The 20,982-nt window shown below is 43.5% G+C and overlaps 1 protein-coding gene across 1 annotated transcript in view; it reads left to right on the top strand.

The window, feature by feature from the left end:
- Nucleotides 1-20,982, top strand: part of SLIT3 (slit guidance ligand 3) — a 598,696-nt gene that overhangs the window by 405,190 nt on the left and 172,524 nt on the right. The window lies entirely within an intron of this gene.

Genomic DNA, 20,982 nt, shown 5'->3' on the forward strand with positions numbered 1-20,982 from the left:
ACCTTACTCTTCAGATTTCAGAGTATAACGCACACTCATTTGTGTGTGTACATGCACATGCAGTTCTGTGTAATTTTATCACATGCAGATTCTTGTGCCCATTGATAGAGTCAGTGCAGAACTATTCCATCACTACATTTTTTTTAACCTGCCAAATAACCCTTGCCATTTTTTGTCTGGTCTCTACTGTTTGCTGTTTAACAGTGATTCCTGGACCATTACTTTCACAAGGAGTGTGCCTTTCAAGTTTTCCACCCATACCACTGTGTCCATGTGTTTAGAGCATGTGTTGGGAGATGGTTTGTCTGGGCAGGCATTTCTGTCCACTGGCCTCCTACGCAGGCTCACATTCAACTTGAGAAGTCTTGGAGGAGGTTTCTTTAAAACTAACTACTTTAGCTATCAGCTTTCCTTATAAGGACTGTAGGGATATTAGTGTCCTGGGATGCTGATGATGGCTTCCAGATACAGGCTACCTGCTTCCCCTGTCCCTGAGAACTTACCGGAAAGCCTTTGGTGTTTAACATGCAAAGTACACAAGAGGGCAGAGGCATCTCAAGGTGAAGGAAGCCTAGGGCAGAGAGGACTTTGCAAGGGGATCCCACATAGGAAACTTCCCACTGCTTCATCTGGGGGCATTTGCCCAGAAGCAGGAGAGAGCAGGGCGGAGCAGACGAAGCCATGGAGAATATGACTCAACATTGTGCATATAAACCAAAATTAAGAGGTTGTGCTAATTAGCATCCCAGAAAGGCAAGGCAAGAGAGAAGCTTAGAGATCCTCTAAAACCCCACAAGTCAACAGTGAGAAAATTGAGGACCAGGAAAGGGCAGTGACTAACTCAAGGTCAATAAGGTTCATGATGGTTGAACCCCAGATTAACATTTTACATATGTAAAGTGGTATATCTGTTCTATCTCATGGCTCTGATTTTAAATGGGCCAGTTAACAACAACAACAACAAAACATTGCAGTGATGTGTAAGCAGGGCTGTGTAATTACCAACTTCATTTTTGGTTCTCAAGAAAGTGATTAAATCTCATAGTGGTCCACAATAGTTGTTGAATCTGGGGGTTGTTGTTGTTTTCCTGTAATATGTCTAACTTCACAAAGACCTCAGGAGCTCAAAGATTCAAGATTCTGCAGACACAGATTCCTGAATCACTCAGGAACTACTGTCAGACCCTCCTTCTCCAGGCCATGCATATATTTGTTACTCGAAGGCCTGAACTCAGCTCTGATCTTCTCTTTTATTTCTACCCAGTGTCAGCATGTGGTCCTAGGGTGAGAGGAGGGGCAAATAAACCCACTGCTAAAAGGATGAATTAGCCAACAGAACTAAGTGTGTGTGTGTGTGTGGGGGGTGTCGATTACTTTATACTTCTAATCAATTTCATCAGGATACATTTATTGGGCAGAACCTATAAGACCCAAAAGTATAATTCATATTCTCAGGTGGCTTATGGTAAAACTAGGGACAAGAAACACATGTGTACAAGAGAGTTTTTAGTGATTTAACATTCCACATGAAAATTGGCAAATGCGGGGAGAGGCACCTGGGTGGCTCCGTCAGTTAAGCGTCCAACTCTTGATTTCAGCTCAGGCCATGATCTCAGAGTCGTGGAATTGAGCCCTGCGTCGGGCTCTGCACTGACTTGGAGCCTTCTTGAGATTCTCTTTCTTTCCTGTGCCACTCTCCCCTACTCATGCATGCTTGCTCTCTCTCTAAAATAAAAATTAAAAGGGTACCTGGGTAGCTTATTTGGTTAAACGTCTGACTTTGGCGCCGGTCATGATCTCACAGTTGGTGGGTCCAAGCCCTGTATTGGGCTCTGTGCTGACAGCTCAAAGCCTGGAACCTGCTTTGGATTCTGTGTCTCCCTCTCTCTGCACCCTCCACCCCCACCGCTTGTGCTCTGTCTCTCTCTGTCTCTCAAAAAATGAATAAATGTTAAAAAATATTTTAATAAAAAAATTAAAATTTAAAAAAGAAAAAGAAAATTGGCAAATGAGTGGCCATGATGCATAGTAAAGGCTTGAGAGCTCAGAGAAGAAAAATGGCTTTAGGGAGTCTAGCCTAAAGGTTAGAAACATAGCTTTGGCAACCTGATAGATCTAGGTCTGATTTTCAGCTATTGTGCATACTGAGTCTATGAACTCAGGCATATTACTTGATGCTTCTGAGCCTAGATTTCCTCACTGTAGGATGAGGATAAGAATTGTACTTAACCTCCTAGGGTTTTTGTGAAAGTTAATAAAATAATGAGTATGAATAACTTAGTACTATGCTTGGCACATGGGACATAAAGTTCTAGCTACTGTTACTGCTGCATTTCTTTGTTGCTGTTATAATTGTAAAGACTTTACCTGGGCCTAAATGATGATTGGAATTCACAAAGTCAACAAGGCAAATAGTATGTGCAAATACAGAGGTAAACCTGTATAAGGTGTATTTCAAGGACACAGGCAGAGCCATCTTGTGGAGGTGCGGGATTGTGAGGCAGAACAACAGGTGATAAGATCAGGAAGAGTTGGCAAGCCTTGCCTGAAAGGTATATGGATTTTAGATGTAGGTACTGAGAATGTAGATGGCTTCCAACCCAGGAAAAGTCATGATGAAAATATTTATTGTGGAAGAGGAGCCTAGGATGGGAAGAGGTGGAAAAAGTAAAGGCTGGGGGCAGAAGATGAGGCTGAGTCCAATGTAAGGGGTCAGGGCTCATGCTTGTAAAAGAGAGCAGTCAGAAGTGAAGGAGGAACCAAAGATGCCAATAGGGGCCAAGTCAACAGAAATGGGCAATCAGTGAGGTATTAGTGGCTGGGGGAAAAAAACTAGAAAATGATGAGTTTCAAGCTCAGATGATACAAGGTATGATAGCAAAGCTCCATAGTCATTCATCGTTGCAGCCATCAAAATGTTTTTTGAACCTACTAAATGCCAACTCTGGGGGAAGCCGTAGGAAGTAAGATACAGAGATCTGTGAGATTCTTAGAGCTTCCAGTCCACGAAGACTGAAAGGCCAGGAGGAAGAGCCAGACATGAAGATCATAAGTTGGCTGTGAAGTGATGTCAAGTCCTTCCACGGGCAGTGTGGATGGAGCATCTTCTGTGTGCTTGGAAATTGGTGAGCCTGACATCCCATCCTCTTGACCCTGCTGGTGAAATGACTTTGGTCTTTGGGCCACAACCATGTCTACAGTCCCCATCTTCCATGGTTTTAATAAGAGGGATATAGGTGAAATAATCTTACAGCCTTAAGAGAAAATATCATGTGGGTAATTGGAGATATAGGAGCTGAGCTGAAGAGCAAGTTCAAGGAGGGGAAGCATCTGCCTAGAGGTGATAATTGAAGTTATACATTTAAATATGCATTGGTACATGTAAAATAGAAGATGCTTTGCAGAAATTAAGTTTGTATCAAACCTATTAAGGAAACACTCCTCCTCCTACCAGACCTCAATTACCCACATGTAGATAGTCTCTCTTGTGACAAATTTTAAATCTCAGGAATGTACATCCCTGTCATCAGTCTGTTTGAGAACCACCTCCCATACCCCCCATCCCCAGCCTTCTCTACTGCCTTGTGTGAGCTCAGCGAATATAACACTGTTCTATTCCTTAAGTAACATAGGAATAGAAGATAAATTACTGGAATATCAGGCTACAAAGTGACAATAATTGGGCCTAACCATGATACCATATGTTAATAATAGAAAGGGGGTGCCTAGGAGGTTCAGTCAGTTAAGCATCCAACTTCGGTTCAGGTCATGATCTCACGGTTTGTGAGTTTGAGCCCCGTGTCGGGCTCTGGGCCAACAGCTCAGCGCCTCGAGCCCACTTTGGATTCTGTGCCTCCCTTTCTCTCTGCCCCTCCCCTGTCTCATACTCTGTTTCTCTCTCCTTCAAGAATAAATAAACATTTAAAAAAAGAGAAGAGAAAGTCAAGGATTATCTACTTTTTTTTTTTTATAATCTTGTCGTTTTGACATGGATTTTCTTTGCTTGTCCCGACATTACCCTTCAAGAAGGAATAAACTGTGATACACCCATTTTCCAGATGATAAGATTAAGTTTTGATCAGTGTGTCATTTGGCAAAAGTCAGCAGACAACAGTTGGGCCTAGGCCTCCCCACCTACCCTATACCTACCCTATCCTTAGTAACAGACCCAACCAGGTTTTAGACACTGTCCATAGACCTTTCTGTCTACTCAGATTCCTCTCCCCTCAGCCATGCTAGCAACAGGAAGAAAGGAAAAGTAACCAAAGAGGCTGCTAGAAAATGAAGGCAAAGAGGCAGGTGTGCAGCTTCTATCAGAGCCAGAGGGCAGGACACAGGTGGTGTTTGAACCCAGTGGGAATGGGTGCTAAAGGGACTTGGCATCCTGCCCCTGACCCAGCCAGGCAATGGAAGGAAGTCTCTAATTGCTTCCTGCTCCTCAAGAGAAGGGCGAGAAGGTAATTAGCTGGGGATACCACTCTATGCAATTACTCAAAGCTGGTTTTATGGGATGGTTCCACTCTGTTGCCTGTCTGGAAGAGGGAGAGGCGGTATATTTAAAGAGAAGCAGTCAGCTGGACAAACCGATCTGTAGAGAGAGCAGCATTTAACACAGCGGTAGCAACTGCCTCCCGTATGCACATGCCATAACAGGTTACGGGACAAAGGCATAGTGAGGGAGAGAGAGAGAGATAATCAGGAAAACACAGAGATAGGGAAAAAGGAATGAATTGGGAAAAAACAGAGATGACAAGCCACAATCCAACAAAGCATAAGAAAAAGACAAAATCCAGTATAGATTGTTTTTTTAAAAAAAATGTCCCCTTGCCCTATCTTTCTCAGCCGTTGTGTTTTCCTCTGTTTTTCAGTTTCTATTTGCGATGACTCTGTAGGACATGCATTCCAGAAGGGAAAATCAATAAGCCCTGTCTCTGCCAGCTAGTGGAATTTGGAATTGACGGTTTCAAAACAAAGCTGGGCAGGCGGCCTTTGTGTTCTCTAGTTAGTCTGGGTTGCCGCACTGCCCGAGTCTGCCCTCCCGCTTCCTGAGATTAATGAGGGCTGTCTCCGCCCGCCCGGTGAGCAGCCAGTAATCTTGTGTGAGGGTGAGGGAGGTGTGTGGAGGGACATGAAGCACCCACCCGCTGGTAGCATCCCTGTCTGCGAATCTCGGTGACCATTCATTCTGTCATTGTGCCTGGAACAGAGTTCACGCTCCTGGTCATGCCCTGCAAGACTCTACATGGCTGGGCCCTCCCTCACCCACATCATGCTTCCTGTGCTCCGTTTCATCCCTTGAACAACCCAAGCTCCTTCCCTGCATGGGACACCAAGCCCTTGGACCTCTATAGGGTCAGTTCCTTCAGATCCTATAGGTCTCAGCTTGAACGTCACCTCCTCAAAGTAGCCTTCACTGACCCACCCAAAGCAGCTCCCCCAGCCCCCACTGTCCCTCCTCTCTATCCCATTACCCAGTTATATTTCTCCAGGGTACTTATTGCCCTCTGAAATTATCTTGTTCATTAATTTGTCAACCTGTCTCTGTATGTCACACAGAATGAACATGTATAGGCAGGGACCCTGCTGCCTCTATCACCGTGGAATCCCCAGTGCCCCAGTGGTTTGTGGCAGAGAGTAAGGTCGACTAAAATGCATCAAATCAATGTTTGTTCATTCATTTCTCAAGTATTTGCAGTTGACCTATTACATATAGGAAATCATGCACGATCATTATAACATTTAATATGAAAATAATATTACAAAATAACAAGATACCATTCTTGTACTCCAACAACTCAGTCAGATGAGGGGACAGACTAGTAAATGAGCAGTTGCAGAACATGGGCCAAGACTCCATTGGACGTAAGGATGAAGAGGTGGGAAAGCACCCAGACAGGCCTGATTCTGGCTTCACTCAGGAAGTGACATGAGTTGGGTCTTGAAGGATGAGTAGGAGTTCATGCAAGGGAAGGACTTTGCAGACAGAAGGGGAACTGCATGTAAAAAAAAAATCACCCATCTGTGCAAAGGCACAAAGGTGTGTGAAAGAGTTGAGGCTTGTCAGAGAGATTGACAGCTAGAAAATGAGCAACAGAGGCAGTGGAGAGAGATGAGGTTAGTGAGGCAGGGAGTTGGGGCCGGAGGTAGGGAGGACTTCGAATGTCATGATCCACAGCACGAGATCCATGGAAGGGCTTATAATAAGGGAATGGCAAGATCAGATTTTAATTTAAGAAAGACCATGCCGGTGACAGTGGGGAGGACAGACTGCCAAGGGGAGACTCAAGTCCAGTCGCCTGTGGGGATACTTGTGCAGTTATTAAGAGATGACAGGGCCCTGAAGCTGGGCTCAGTGGACCCAAAGAGGCAGCAGCAAACTTCAGAGACCTGCAGGGACTGACTGGGTGGGTGAATTGAGTGTGTCACCAGGGCCTAGCAGGCCAGAGGCAGAGGCGGCTTTCAACACAAGGCATCTCTGCCAACTTGTACCTAGGAGTAGTGCTTGCCTCTTGTGAGGAAAGCCATGCTGCCTTTGGAAGGTGGGTTGGGAAATCTGCTCACAAGGGGGCACACCGATACTGCTCTATCACCTCCCCAAGGTACAGCCAGTTTTCTAGCCTTTCCTCCTTTGCATTCGTGGCTCTGAGTATGTCAGGTTCAGAAGTGCTGATGGAGGAAGTTGGACTGGACCCCAGTCTGCTAAGTGCTACCCAAATAAGCTGTCTTTAAAAAGGGATCAGGGGTTCCTGGGTGGCTCAGTTGGTTGAGTGTCCAACTCTTGATCTCAGCTCGGGTCTTGATCTCAGGGTCATGAGTTCAAGCCCTGTGTTGGGCTCTGCGCTGGGCATGGAACCTACTCAAAAAAGGGGTGGGGGGGTTCATGGTCAGCCCACCTCCCTTTCTTCCTTCCCTTCGTTTCTTCCCTCCTGCCTTCTGTCTGCTCTTCCATCTTTCCATTCTTCCTTCCACACGTTCATTGAGCCCATACCCTTACCAGACCTGAAGCAGCTCCTAGAAACAAAAAGATGAGTAAGACATTGTCCCTGTTCTTGACAGATTTCATCTTCAGAGGGAGGGAAACATATATAAATTCTTCCCTAGAGCACTCTTTCTTATCTGTTCCATGGCCAGCAATGCAAGTGCTCAATAAATACCAGTTGATTTATTAAAGTAAATCCACTGAAATGAGAAAAATAGTAGAAAACACTGGTGAATTAGATCCCATTAGTCTGGAAAAGATATGTTACTGGGTTGTTCAAAGGCAAGGAGGTGGTGGTGGTAAGTGCCCCGTCCTGGAAGTATACCTGGAATTGGCAATTGTGTAAGTGACAAGTAGAATCCCTTGCTGGCACGATCACACAGTTTTATAGTCTTTGTTAGCCATCCTCTATTGGGCTTTGCATATTTCTTATGCTCACTCTAAGTTATAACTGTCGGCTCAGTTGTCTTTCTCCTCCAATGGCCTGAAGCTATATAGACAGAGAGGTCAAGTCTGTCTTGTTCACCGTCTGTTTGTTTGCAAGAGTCAGTCCTGTGCCCGGCACCTATGATAGGTGTTCAAACAATGGAAATGAATAAGTGGATGACTTTCAGAACAAAAAGACTCCAGCACTTCAAGAATTACTAAAACCCTGAATGAAAGAGCATGATTACATCTGGGAACAAAGAAAAATTAAAGCAAAGCACCAAGAACCAACCCAGAGAAACGCTCATGTTTTTTTTCCCCCTCAGGATAATGGAGCCTGCTATTCTGACTCCAGCACTGAAATTTACTATCTGGAGTATTTTCATTTGTGGATAATATTCTTTTTTAACTCACCACAGATATGTAACCCTCCCCGCCCCGAGCATTAAATCCACAGGAAATAAGGGGTTTAAACAGGCATGTAAAATAGAATCTCATCTTTCCTGCACACTGGCAAAAGGCATAGTGATTCTGGGCTCCTCAGAGTAGGGCTTAGTGGTCTTATGAGAAATTCACCATCGGGCTGAGCTTTTGCCTGGAGATTTTTAGCTCTAAAAAGAAATGAAAGGGTGTGATCAGAAGAGTCAAGATGAGTATTTACAGTAAAGATTACACTTTGAGACTCTAGTAACTATTGATGTTCTGATTCTTTGTCTCATTGGAGTCAATGTAGTGTTTTGAAAAATATGAATATAAGGTATAAATGGAAAGTATGAGTTTTGGAATCAGGCTTGATTAATTTATTGTTTATTATTATTATTATTATTATTATTACTACTACAGCTTTGCTGCTTATGACCTGTGTGGCTTTGGGCAAGTTACTTAACCTTTCTGAGCTTCAGTCTCCTCACCTATAAAATGGGGAAAATACTAGTGAGGAGTTAAACAGGGCAAGTATGTCCCTTACCTGTATGAGTAATAATGCTTTATCATTTGCCTAAAGTCTTCATAGGTATTATCTTATTTAATTACCACAACAGTCCTGCCAGATCATTAGGGAAAAGTTTATTAGCCTCTAGGTATAGATGAGGAAGTTGAGGCTCAAAGAAATGCAGGAATTCTCCCAAAGCAGCAGAGCTGGTCAGCGGCAAGGCTGGGACAGGATCTCAGGATGCATCATTGCTGTTCTGAGAGGTTAAGTCAGGAAGAGCTCTGAGATTTGGTGAGCATGGAGTGATGTCTTGTAGGAAAACAGCAGGTGCAGATCAGTGGAGAATGTTGTGAAGGCATTTCTGGCTTCCAGCACCAGCCAAGACCCTGGGTAAGAATAAGCTGTGATGGTCACCACTGGGAAAGAATTTCTGAGAAAACCAGCAAGGATGTCTGAAAGTGTGAGTTCATTTTTTAATTAATAGACTTAATTCTTTTAAGAGCAATTTTAGGTTTACAGAAGAATTAGGCAGAAAGTGCATAGTCTCTACACCTCCTACCCCCACACATAGTTTCTTCCGTTACCATCTTGCACTACTGTAGTGCATTTGTTACGATTGCTAAGCCAATATTGATACACTTGACTAAGACTGTAGTTTATAGTAGGGTTCACTCCTGGTGTGGGACGTGGGTTTTGGCAAATGTATAATGATACATATCCACCTTTGTAGTAAGGTGCAGAATAGTTTCACTGCCCTAAAAATTCTCTGTGCTCCCCCATTTATCCCTCCCTCCATTCTCTCAAGCCCCAGAGTGTGAGCTTTTAAATATACAAGGAAATCCCTTCATTTTTCACAGCCTTTCCCAATGGCTATTCCCCACAGCTATTGCCAATATTTATTCAGACCCAAACAGCACAAGTCTTTTTTTTTTTTTCCTTCTTTGAGAGAGGGTAAGTGACACCCTGCAAGTTTAAGTGCCATAGAGAAAATCAGCAAGAAAGCCAGGACCAGTCCCAACTTCCCCACCCATAGCCTGAGGTATGAGCATTAGAATTGCCTCCGGACAGCTCTCCTTCACAGAAGACCTGTAATTCAAAAGACCTGCCCAGGCCTCATGTTCTGTATAGACCGCATGAACTCTGAGGGTGTTTCAATAATGGTTGAATTCTTAGGTTTCCAAGTGAGACTTCCTGGAGTCAAATGAGCCCTGGCTCTTACCACCTATGTGATCTTAAGCAAAATATGTAACTTTCTTAGTCTTGGTTTCCTGTTATGTTAAGTGGAAATATTACCCTCATCATAGTGTTGTTATGAAGATTAATAATAATTATTGCTCCTTTATCTCATCTCTGAGATTCTATTTGAATCAGACCAACACCTCTGATGAACTATCTTCTCCTCCTAGAAAAAATACTTGCCTGAAGAAAAAGCGTAGACTTCCAGTGTTCTGCTTCAGACTCTTAAAAATAGTTAACTTCATCACACCTTCTCTTCTTCCTTCCAGTGGGGCTGTCCTGTTCTGGTCTATGGCTTGTAATAGGCAAATTACAAAATGGGTCAGAGAAAAAGAGGTGTACCTTCCCCACCCTGATCCCTCTTCCTGTACCCATCAAGACACAGAAAGTACCAAAAGAGCCCAGGGGTTCTAGTCTCAGTCACAGCTTTCCGGTTAACTGCTGCCTACTTGTGATGGGCTAGTAATGGCTCCCCACAGGTGGCCACACCCTAATCCTGGAATATGTTACTATGTACCCTCCATGGCAAAAGGGACTTTGCAGATGTGATTAAATGAAGGATCTTGAGATGGATAGACTATCCTGAATTATTCAAGTGGGCCTAATATCATCAGAAGGGTCTTTATGAGAAAGAAGACACATACTGAAAGCAGAGGGAGAAAGACCATGTGATGCAGCAAATGAGGACAGAACCACTCCTGGAAAAGACAAGGAAGCAGATTCTCCCCTAGAACCCCCGGAAGGAACACAGCCCTACTTACATTTTGATGTTAGCCCGGTGAAACTGACCTAGAACTTCTGACCTTCAGAATGCTAAGAAATTGTATGCATATTTTAAGCCTCTAAATCTGTGATAATTTGTTATGGCAGCAATAGGAAACCAATACTGATACTACCCTTAGGCTGCTACTTAACCTCTTGGTCTTGGCTTCTTCATCTGTTAAAATAAGTAATTGGTGCGTTGTGATCAGTGGATTTCAGTGTGTAGTCTGAGACAAGACCCTACAAGTAAAAAGTTACTCTTAAAATATGTTCTTTAAGGGGCACCGCCTGGGTGGCTCAGTTGCTTAAGCATCCAACTTCAGTTCAGGTCATGATCCCATGATTTGTGGGTTTGAACCCTGCATCGGGCTCTGTGCCGACAGCTCAGAGCTTGGAGCCTGCTTCGGATTCTGTGTCTCTATCTTGCTCTGCCTGTCCCCCACTCATATTGTCTCTCTCTCTCTCTCTCTCTCTCTCTCTCTCTCTCTCTCTCTCTCTTTCTCTCTCTCTCTCTCTCTCAAGAATAAACATAAAAAAATTTTTTTAATATTTTTTTAAGTTTATTTCTTTATTTTGAGAGAGAGAGAGAGCATGCATACACTTGAAATGGGAAGGGGAAAAGAGAGAGGGAAAAAGAATCCCAAGCAGGATCCCTGCTGTCAGCGTAGAGCCCAATGCAGGGCTCAGTCTCACGAACTGTGAGGTCATGACCTCAGCCGAAATCAAGGGTTGGATGTTCAACCGACTGAGCCACCAAGGCACCCCTAAAAAGTTATTTTTAATAATGATAAAGTTTTAAATTCTGCCTTTTAGACTTTGGTGTTCCACATGAGATTTTGTATAGCCAAGAGACCTACTTTAAAAAAACTTGAAAAATCACTGGACTGGATAGATGATCTTTCAGGTAGGTTCAGATTGTAAAGTGTAATGATTCTTTCAGACCATCATCCATCAGAGAGGAGCTAGGTTGTGTCATTTGAGACAAAACTCAGCAGCAGAGTCAAGAAGCCAGGGTCTGGTGGAGACCAGAAAAGAAGATCAGAATAATACCATATGTCAGTGTCTGGAAACTGGTTACCCAGGTTGAGGGTCTGGGATAGGCTCACCTTCAGAGAAAAAGAAAAGGTAATGTTGGATGTTGACTGGGAGAGATTTTCTGGAACGGGGCTGAAGGTCTCTGAAATCTTTGGGGCATCCTTGTGACTGGTTACAGATTTCTGCAGCAGGTCTGAGTTCAACCAGCTTTCCTGCACAGCCTCTCTTCCTACTTGCTGTACCAGTTAGACTGGTTTGCATGTCAGGGAAATGGCTGCTTCAGGAAAAAGGATTCTTTAAGGACTTGCAGGACAGAAGACTTGGTCAGCCACAGCGCTCAGGAAACATTTGCTGGATAAATAAAGAAGTCCTTTGTGCAGCGGGTGAGAATGGTGGTTTTCAGAGCCTGAGAAGTCAGCCTCAACACTGCTCATGATGATTACGGGTGTGTTATTGGAGCTGGTGTTTCAGAGTGCCTTGTAGTATCAGAACTGACAAATCCACATGCACAGCGCTTGCCACGTGAGAGCAGAGCAGTTCTGTGTCCGCCACCAGTGTTCAGCTCTGTAAGGGGACAGTGTGTTACAATGTGTCCATTTAGAATGACAGCCATTATTTGCCATTGTTAACAATCTTCTTTAAAGCTGTCTCTATAACCAGCCCGCAGGCGCAAGTGCCCAAAGCTAAATGACTTCTAAATGCCAGTGATCAGCTCTCAGGTACTGTGTCTGCCAGGAAAACTACCTAGCCAGACAAATAAGTATCTACTAGATAAGATTTGGTTTATACAGCACACGGCCCAGCAGCAGTTGTGAGATTTTATAGCTAATTAGCATTTTATTATGGAAGTTTGCACTTCTTTTTCTGCTTTCTGAAGGAATACCATTTCTTGGGCTCAGCAATGAGGTATATGTGCTGACATCCCTCTAAAGCCTGTGACTTTAGAGGCTGGTTCAAGAAAGGGGTAGTAGCTTCAAACAGACACTCATTGTTCTTGGTAACTAATAAGTTCTTAAAGAACCCTTAATCTGATTAATTTCTACCTATTATCTCACTTAATGCCCATGAAAACCTTATGATTATTATCCCCAGTTTACGGATGGTAAAACTGAGGCACAGAGAAAGTGATAAATCACAGGGTCATATGCTAATAAGTGGCAGAACTGGGACGTGAACCCAGAGAGTGTAAATCTAGCACCTGTAACTGCTATGCAGGGCTGCCAACACTTGGAAAGAATTTAATGAAAATCAAAACCAATTAAACACATCCCACTTCCAGACAGGTTTTGTTTCCTCTTTGTGGAGTTTCAAAGATCCATACATTTTGCTGGAGAAATCTGGATTTCCAGCTTCTTTAGAAAAATCAGATGTGTTAATATTGGACGCTGAGTCCTGCATGGCAAACAGTAGACTGAAGCTTCCCTCTTCGAAACAGTGTGCTCTCCTGTCCCCTGCAGGCCTGCTTCCCCGGTCTTGCAGGCTTCTGATGAATCTCATGGTTGTTTACGGCCATCTCTAAGGAAGAGTCACCGATCCACCTCTTCCCTTAGCAGGATCCCCAGTCTCCAGGGGTTGGCAGTTTGTGCTTTGCTCCTTACGTATGCTACTTCTGCTCCCTGAGCCTTCATTTCCTTTTCAGTAAAAATGAATATAATAAACCCTTAACCAAGCCATACATTTTCTCGTAAAAGTTAAATGAGAAGACAAGTGGAAAGGCCCGAAGGTAGAGCTTGGCACAGAGTAGATCCTCAGTAAATATTAGTATTCTGCACCCCATTTCCCCACGTTCTTCTTCTTCACCTTCACTGATGCCAGGAGAGATAATCCCACAGCTGGCCTATTGGCATGAAGGGTTGGAGGAGATGGAGGGGTTTGGGGACTTGGTTGGTTGTCTTGGGCATTCTCTCTGTTCCTGAATCTTGAAGACAAGCCCTTCAGTAGGGGATTGTAAGCTCACATACCAGGAGTATGTTGATGGACACAGCCTGAGCATTATTGAAGAAGTAACCGGAAGTCGTAGGCACTATGGCTAACTGGAGAGTGAGTGCTCCAGCACATGCATATAGGCCCACCTTTAACAATTTTTTTTTTCATTTTCCTAAAAGAAGCAAGAAATTTAGACTTCTGTGTAAAATCATCTGATTTCGAGATGCTGGCATCTAATGCAAAATCCTTTTAAATATTGAATGTCCACACTGTGCAGGCTAAATAACACCACCTGTGGGTCAGATTCAACCTCAGATATCTGGCGGCTCCCACTCCCTGAGGAGAGAGCCTGCTACAGGAGTGGAGTGAATGGAAGGTTCTGGTGGTTTGTCCCAAAGCCCCATGTGTCAATAATTTGATCCTTGCTAATGTGTTGGCAGGCCACAGTGCCATAATTCCTTAAGCCAGTTAAAGTCCACCAGTTTCCAAAGGCCCTGAGAGAGTGACTCTGATAGTGGCAGTCAGTATGGCTAGAGAGGGATAAATTTGAGAACAGTAGTCCTGTAACCACATCACACAGATCACTGCTAATCATTCTGAGCAGGGCACTGTCCCTGGACTTGAACTTTCCTTCTGACCACAACCCATAGTGTTTTCAGGCCGAATGCCCTGCCAGGAATTGGGTTTTGCTGCATCAGAGTATGGCACTGGCCCATTCCTGAAGTGAGTGACTTTGCCATGCTTCTTTCAAAGTCACACCCCAGTGGTCATCTTCACTGAAGCATCCCAAAGCTTCCAAACCTCGAGGGACTGACACATTCTTTAGCTTGACTCTGGGTTATTTATTTGGATAGACTGTTTACTCAATACATGCAGACCCATCTGTGTGCCTCCACCGGCACCAGCATCATCTCAACGCTGTCATTGATCTCCTGTCCTCTCAGAGCCCATGAGTCCTGTAGCCCCCCTCCTTCCCCTCTCCCTAGCCAACCCCCATAATTTCTCTCTGTTTGTTTTTTAAAATCATAATTGTAAAGTAATCATTGCCTTGCTTCATTATGGCCATGTGTAATGTCTCCCAAATGTGACATGATGACCCCCTGCTTCCAGATCTGGACCTCATTAAGAATTCAGATTCCTGAGCCCTGTTAATGACTAAATGCATCTTTATTTCCGGTCAAGTCCCTAGAATCTGCATTTTAGCCCACTCAGGGCTGATTCTATAAGGTTTAAGAACCATGGCATGCTGGATAAGGACTTGGCAGTGACATGAGAGAAATCTGGGTCTGAGTCCCAGCCTTCCCCACTGATCTTAAGCAAGTTGCTAATTTCTCCGAGCCTTTTTTTTTTTTTCCATGGAGACTAAAGGCAGTGCCTGTAGAAACCACACATAGTGAGCACTTCAAATGTGAGTTATTATCTCATGGAATTGTTGTAACAGCCCAGCGAGGTAGGTGGGATTATTCCTCTTTTCAAGATGAAATTTACACTCAGCAAGGTTCAGCAGTATGCAGAAATCACACAGCAGAGCTGAAATTTGAACCTAAATCAATCTGACTCAAACAACTAACTGTTCTTAAAACAATAGTATGAAATCAGCCCAGAATTAAAATAAGAACTAGGGGCCTGGAGCATAAAGGGTGGGGGACCCAGCCTTGCTTGGGAGATGTCTGTGAGAGGCACTGGTTGTGGCTCCCATTGACTCCTTTGTGTCTAATGCCCTGGCCTTTGTTGCTCTTAATTTGTCAACCCCTTGGAATGTTGTCAGTGGAGGAGGTGCCCTGTCCCGACAATGTATTGGAGAACTGGGAGGGCCTCATCAGGATCCAACCCAGAGAACAAAGCCTCCTTTCAGTTACTTTGAGGCCTTTGTCTCCCCAAAACAGTGTAGAGTGGAGGACCTCTGGTTTTCTTTGGAGCCTTTCTGGGCTTCTCCCTGTGAGTGCCATACAAGCTGGGGGATGAGTCTGGCCAGTTTTCAGTTTATGCTGACTACACTGCACCAGTAAACTGTGACCCCGGCGGCTGGGCCGTGAGAGGTTTGCCATCTGCCTGAGGCCGATATAATGCACACATCTTGTAGGGAGAAGGAAAAGGGCATCTAAAAAAAAAAAAAAAAAAAAAAAAAAAAAAAAACGATGTCAAAACTCATCATGCTTCCTCAAACTTGGTTACTCCATGAAGATGATTTTTTACCTATGGTGGGTGGTGGGCAGGTGAAACCCACTACTATTGCTGTTAGGAAAGAAAAAACAGCTTGAGATAAGGAATTAAGCTAGTAAAGAATCTAGTTAATATATCATTAAGACTTCTTGTAAAATTAGGTTACCAAACCATATGTTCTCTTTTTTTTAAGAAGTGTAATGAAAGGTACATTTAGAAATATGAATACAGTTTTATGTATGTGCATGTTCACATGAGAAGTAAAGTCTGAATGATATAAACCAAGATGCCAACAATGGTTATCTGTAAACGGTAGGCATTTAGGTGTTGTTAAATTTTTAGTCAATTTTATCGAGGTATAATTTACTACATTAAAATGCATTCATTTTAGCTATACAGTTCAATGCATTTTGACAAGGATATAGTCCTGTAACCATCCCCCAAAATGTGCTTTGTATCTGTATACAGGCAGCTCCCACTCCCCCTTACCCACACGTCGACCCTGGCAGACACCAACCTGCTTTCAGCTACTAACATTGAGGAGCTGAACGTTCACATAACTGGTCTCATACAGTGTGTTGCCTTGTGTAACTAGCTTCTCCCACTTAGTATAATATTTTGAAATTCATCTTACGTTGTATTGTCTATTGGCAATCTGTTCTTTTTTTAAAATGTTTTTTTTTAACGTTTATTTATTTTTGAGACAGAGAGAGACAGAGCATGAACAGGGGAGGGTCAGAGAGAGAGGGAGACACAGAATCTGAAACAGGCTCCAGGCTCTGAGCAGTCAGCACAGAGCCCAACATGGGGCTTGAACTCACGGACCGCGAGATTGTGACCTGAGCCGAAGTCGGACGCTTAACCGACTGAGCCACCCAGGCGCCCCCAATCTGTTCTTTTTGATTGCTGAATAGTACTCCGTGGTGCAGATAGACTACAATATGTTTATCCATTCTCCTCTTGATGGGCATTTAGGTTGTTTCCAAGTTTTGATTATTATGGATAAAGTTGCTATGACCTTACACTTACATTTTCATTTCTCTTGGGTAAATACCTAAGAGGGAGTTTGTTTTATTTTTTTTTTTTACCTTATCTATTTACCAATATTTCTACAGTGAACATACATTACTTAACAGCAATCAGAAGAAATACCAGAGTAGTATATACACCATATCCTGTTGTTTTATAAAGGTGACATAAATTGGAAAAGCAAACCTTAGTATATTTAGGCCATGGCTGTCTTGATTCCAGGGTGGTACATCCAACTGCTCCCTATGAGATTTAGATGTGATTAGAGAGATTCTTGAGTGCTTGCTAAGAATTCATGGGGCACTGAACTGGCAAGGATGTTGAGCAATATTTTACACTGACAGAGGGAGTGTCACCAGTATAACCCCCTTAACGAGCAATCTGGCAGCCGCTATCAAACGTGAAAATATGCATACCTCTCAATCTATCCTTTTAACTCTGATGAATTTGCTTTAAACATAAACTTACACAAGTCCCCAAATGATGTATAGGTAGGCGTCATTTGCAACGAAGATGTCTTGGAAGCCACCTAAAAGCCCATCAGTAGGCCACTAGTTAAATGAATCATGGTATGTCATTCACTGGACTATTACAGAGTAGTTACAAGCAATGAGATTGATCTTTGTATATTATACAGAACAGCGTCCAAAGCTGACAAATGAGAAAACAAGATGCAGGAAGGTCAGTACGGTTTTTGTCATTTGTGCTTTTAAAACCGTATGCTTGTATTTGTTCTCATATGCTCTTCTATATGTGAGGTATTTGTGGACACATTTATGGGAAACTCTAATAGTTGCTGCCGGGGAAGCTAAGTTCCAGAACAGGAGGGTTAGGGCAGGAAGGGTATTACATTTCACTCTAGACTTTTTGATGCCCTTTGACCTTTTCTTCATAATGTGAATATATTTACATATTTAAAAAATTGTGGGTTAAATCCATCTGATCTCAGCCCAAAGAATGGGAGCTCTCCCATTTCACTTGATTCCGTGGTATGACATAGATAATAGAGAGTGCTTTTCTGAGCAAGAACTCACAAGACTATGAGCCAGCCATGCCCCATGCCACCTGTCTCTGTCAGTTGACCCCCCGTAACTGGAAACTATGATCATTACCATTTGCATAAGTACAACCACATTGACCCACAGTTCTGGCTGCCAGTTTTGAATGAGGGGAATTATTTGTATTCCATAGGCATCTCTGATTGTGGCCTTGACCAGCCCTGAGATATCTTTCAACAACGAATCACCAGCAGCCAACCCCATGACCTTTGGAAAATGAATTTGCCCGCCGTTGGGCCGGCCCCAGTTCTCTTGCCCAAGTAAAATGTCAATTAGATCACTGGCTGAATATCGCTTTTGTCTAGTTAAGCATATTCAGCTCACAAACCTGCAAATGTTTGCTTGATTCCTTCTAAAAAAAGATTCCACACCCAAGTTCGAAGTGTGCTTCTGGCTCTGTGTGGTCACTGAAAGGAACCAATGTATTGATTCATTGGGAAGATACAAATATTGAGTCATTATTCAATTGTCAGGCAAACCAAATGGTATGGTGTTGTGAACAGCCTGCATTTAATTTGGGTTTGTGAACACTCTGGTCTCATGGCATGGGGGTCTTATGTACAGCGTTTTTCTCCTCCTTCACTCCCAGCCTGCACTGCTATCTAAACCACATGAATAAAGAAGATAAAACCCAACTTAGATGATCTTTAGGAGTTATAGACAAGAAAGAAATGAATGGGGAAGAGGAGAGGGCTGAGCAAGGGAGATTCACCCCAGAACCATAGAGTAAGAAGACACTGCCAGGCAGTAAAACCTTAATTAACTGTGACCAGTTTCTGGAGTCTTCTGCCCTAGACTCCAGCACATTTCACTGGGGTTGAAACACAAGGGGTTTTCCTGAAATTTCCTTAAGCAGAATATCCCTGCCCACATTCCCTTTTATCTGCCTTTTACTGCCCATGCCTTATTTCAAATAGCCCAGGGGATTCCTTTGGTCCCGAGTCAGCCTTAGGCCTGTTTTTCAGCTACAGGGAAAATATACAGACCACAAAGCCAAGATTCTGAACTCGAACTCTACTTTAGAAATGGTCCCATTGTGTCCTCCAGAGAGAAGGCCAGTCTCCGCTAGTTACATCTCTCATCCATAGCCCATTAAGTGATGTTCTCACTGTCAATAACCAGCTGCTACTGTTTAAAAGGGCTCATCTCTGCCCTGTACACAAAAATCCCAAGGGCCCCAAGCTAAGGACTTCTGCTTTGAATTTTGAGGGGCTTCCTTACTGTGTGTCTCAGAGGTTAAATGGTTGAGTCAAGCCTTTCCGGGTCCTCTTCACGTGTCTTGGGCCATTTTAGAATGAGCACTGGCACTCAACTTTCTTTTGGCTCCGCTCTGAAATTCCTTCATAGCATTTGCACCTTCCTAGCAATTAAGATGGCCCATGTGCAGTTGGGGGAACCTGCTGTCAACCAGTATAATTGAGTTGTGAATGTGCAAATTTTCTCTGCTGGATTGTTCATCACAGAAGACGAGCCTTCTCAGTAGACTATTAATCCAAATGCCTTTTCTGGAATCAGCTCCTTAATGCAATTAGATTTCCTAAAATGAATTCCTTTCTTTGCCCATTTTACCACTGAGACAAGTATGAGCTGTGCTTTTATAAAAAGTGGTTTGGCTAGCACGCAATTCCTCTACTGCAGCCAGCCTCTCTGCCTGTTGAATTGAGGACCTGAAATTCAAGTGGCTCTACTTAGACTCCTAGACTTAGCCAAGCTAGAAAGGACTTGAAAACGCAGTCTGCACGTCTCCTTTTTTAGGAGGTGACGATTTAACTTGTCCAGAACCATTCAGACAATGAGGAGGAATTGTGACCAAAACCTGGGTCCCTTTGACCTCTGCCTGGGTCTTGGTTTGTAAAGGTGGGTGAGTGATAACACAGGGAGGTTCAGTGCCACTGGGAAAATAGTTCATTTTCTGTTACTCAGAGCCATCCTAGAAATGAGAGGCTCACCATGCAGGGAGAGCCACATAGGGAAGCACCAGAATCAGGAGGCAGAAGCAGGAGCAGAGGGGAAGCAGAGGCCTGAGCCTCGATTGAGGTTTGCTTGGGAAAGGCAAGTCAAGACAGGGTAAACACCTTAGTATGCCTAGTTCGAATCATTCCAGTGTGCCTTGGGATATGGGGGCTGTCCCTAGTGGTCTGCTGCCTGGGTGATTAAGACAAGGGGATATTGGCCTGGTATGTGAGAGAGAGAAAGAGACAGAGACAGAGAAAGGCAGCTGTTGCAGGGATGGACTCAGGATCAGGTGGTTTGTGTATGAAAAACAGGCTCCCCGACAAGTTGTTTACTACCTTCAGGAATTAACTAGCTCTGGGAGAGGCTGTCTCTCCTCAGTCAGCAAGATTCCCTCCCCCCCCCCCAGATGTCAAACAATCATAAAATGCAAAAAAAAAAAAAAAAAAAAAAAAAAAACTATGATGGATATACCTCTAAGTCCCTGGGACTCCAATCCTTTTTAGTCCCCCACCTCCTCATCATACTTGAAGCCCTGGACTTGAAAGGGCCTTGGATTGAAAGGATCAAGCATCCCTGGATTCTAGGGGCCTTCAGACTTGACAATACAATTTGATCATCATTCACTGTCTTATTTTTTTCATTCGTGTATCTTATATCACTCTTCTCGTCCCAAGTAGTGTGACCTAAGGAATGTGTGATCAAGCCCTGGCTATTCTGAAAGTTATCTTAGGATTTAAAACAATTATTTCTCTCTGATCCTGTCTGTCCTTTTCTTTAAAAATGATGGACTTGGACTGGATGGTATCTAAGATTGCTTCCAGTACGAAATTCTATGATTCTATGGTTGTCCTCACCCAGAGAGCTGGAATCTCCTTCGGCAGGGTGGAGGGCCGGTCATAGTAGGTGATATTGTTAATGACCTAGAAGCAAACAGTGATGCTCTGAAGTTAGGGGGATGGAACAGTAGGCAGGTAGATGTTGCCCGAGAAATAATGTTACGGTTTGCTATCAAGGTGCAGAAAATAACTCGAAGGAAGAGAGCTCATTAGGACTGAAAGTCTTGGCGATCCCATTCCCTTTCTCCCCCACCTCCTCCTGCCCCCACTCCCGAATAAAACAAAAAGGTCATCTTCTCCTACACACACACACAGATTCTTTTCTGAAATATGTGGGATGCATAAAATAGCAAATGCCGTCAGATCTCAAGTTGGGCAAATACAGAGACAGCATTTTCAGTCTCATTGAAAAGTAGTTGTCAGAAATATGCCATTCATTCAGAGTCTCTAAGTGCTCTGTCAAGCTTTAACTTGATTAAAATTGAAAACCACATTGCTTGAAAACCAAACGCAAAATCGAAATCTCTTTACTCAGTGCTCTTAGATTCTGAAGCCTGGGCTTATGGATTATCCTCAGTTAATTTATGCCATCTTTGTGCCATACATTAATTTTGAATATATTTGTTGAAAATTTCCTGTAGCTTG

The sequence above is a fragment of the Felis catus genome, chromosome A1 (assembly GCF_018350175.1).
Source record: "Felis catus isolate Fca126 chromosome A1, F.catus_Fca126_mat1.0, whole genome shotgun sequence".
NCBI classification, from domain to species: domain Eukaryota; kingdom Metazoa; phylum Chordata; class Mammalia; order Carnivora; family Felidae; genus Felis; species Felis catus.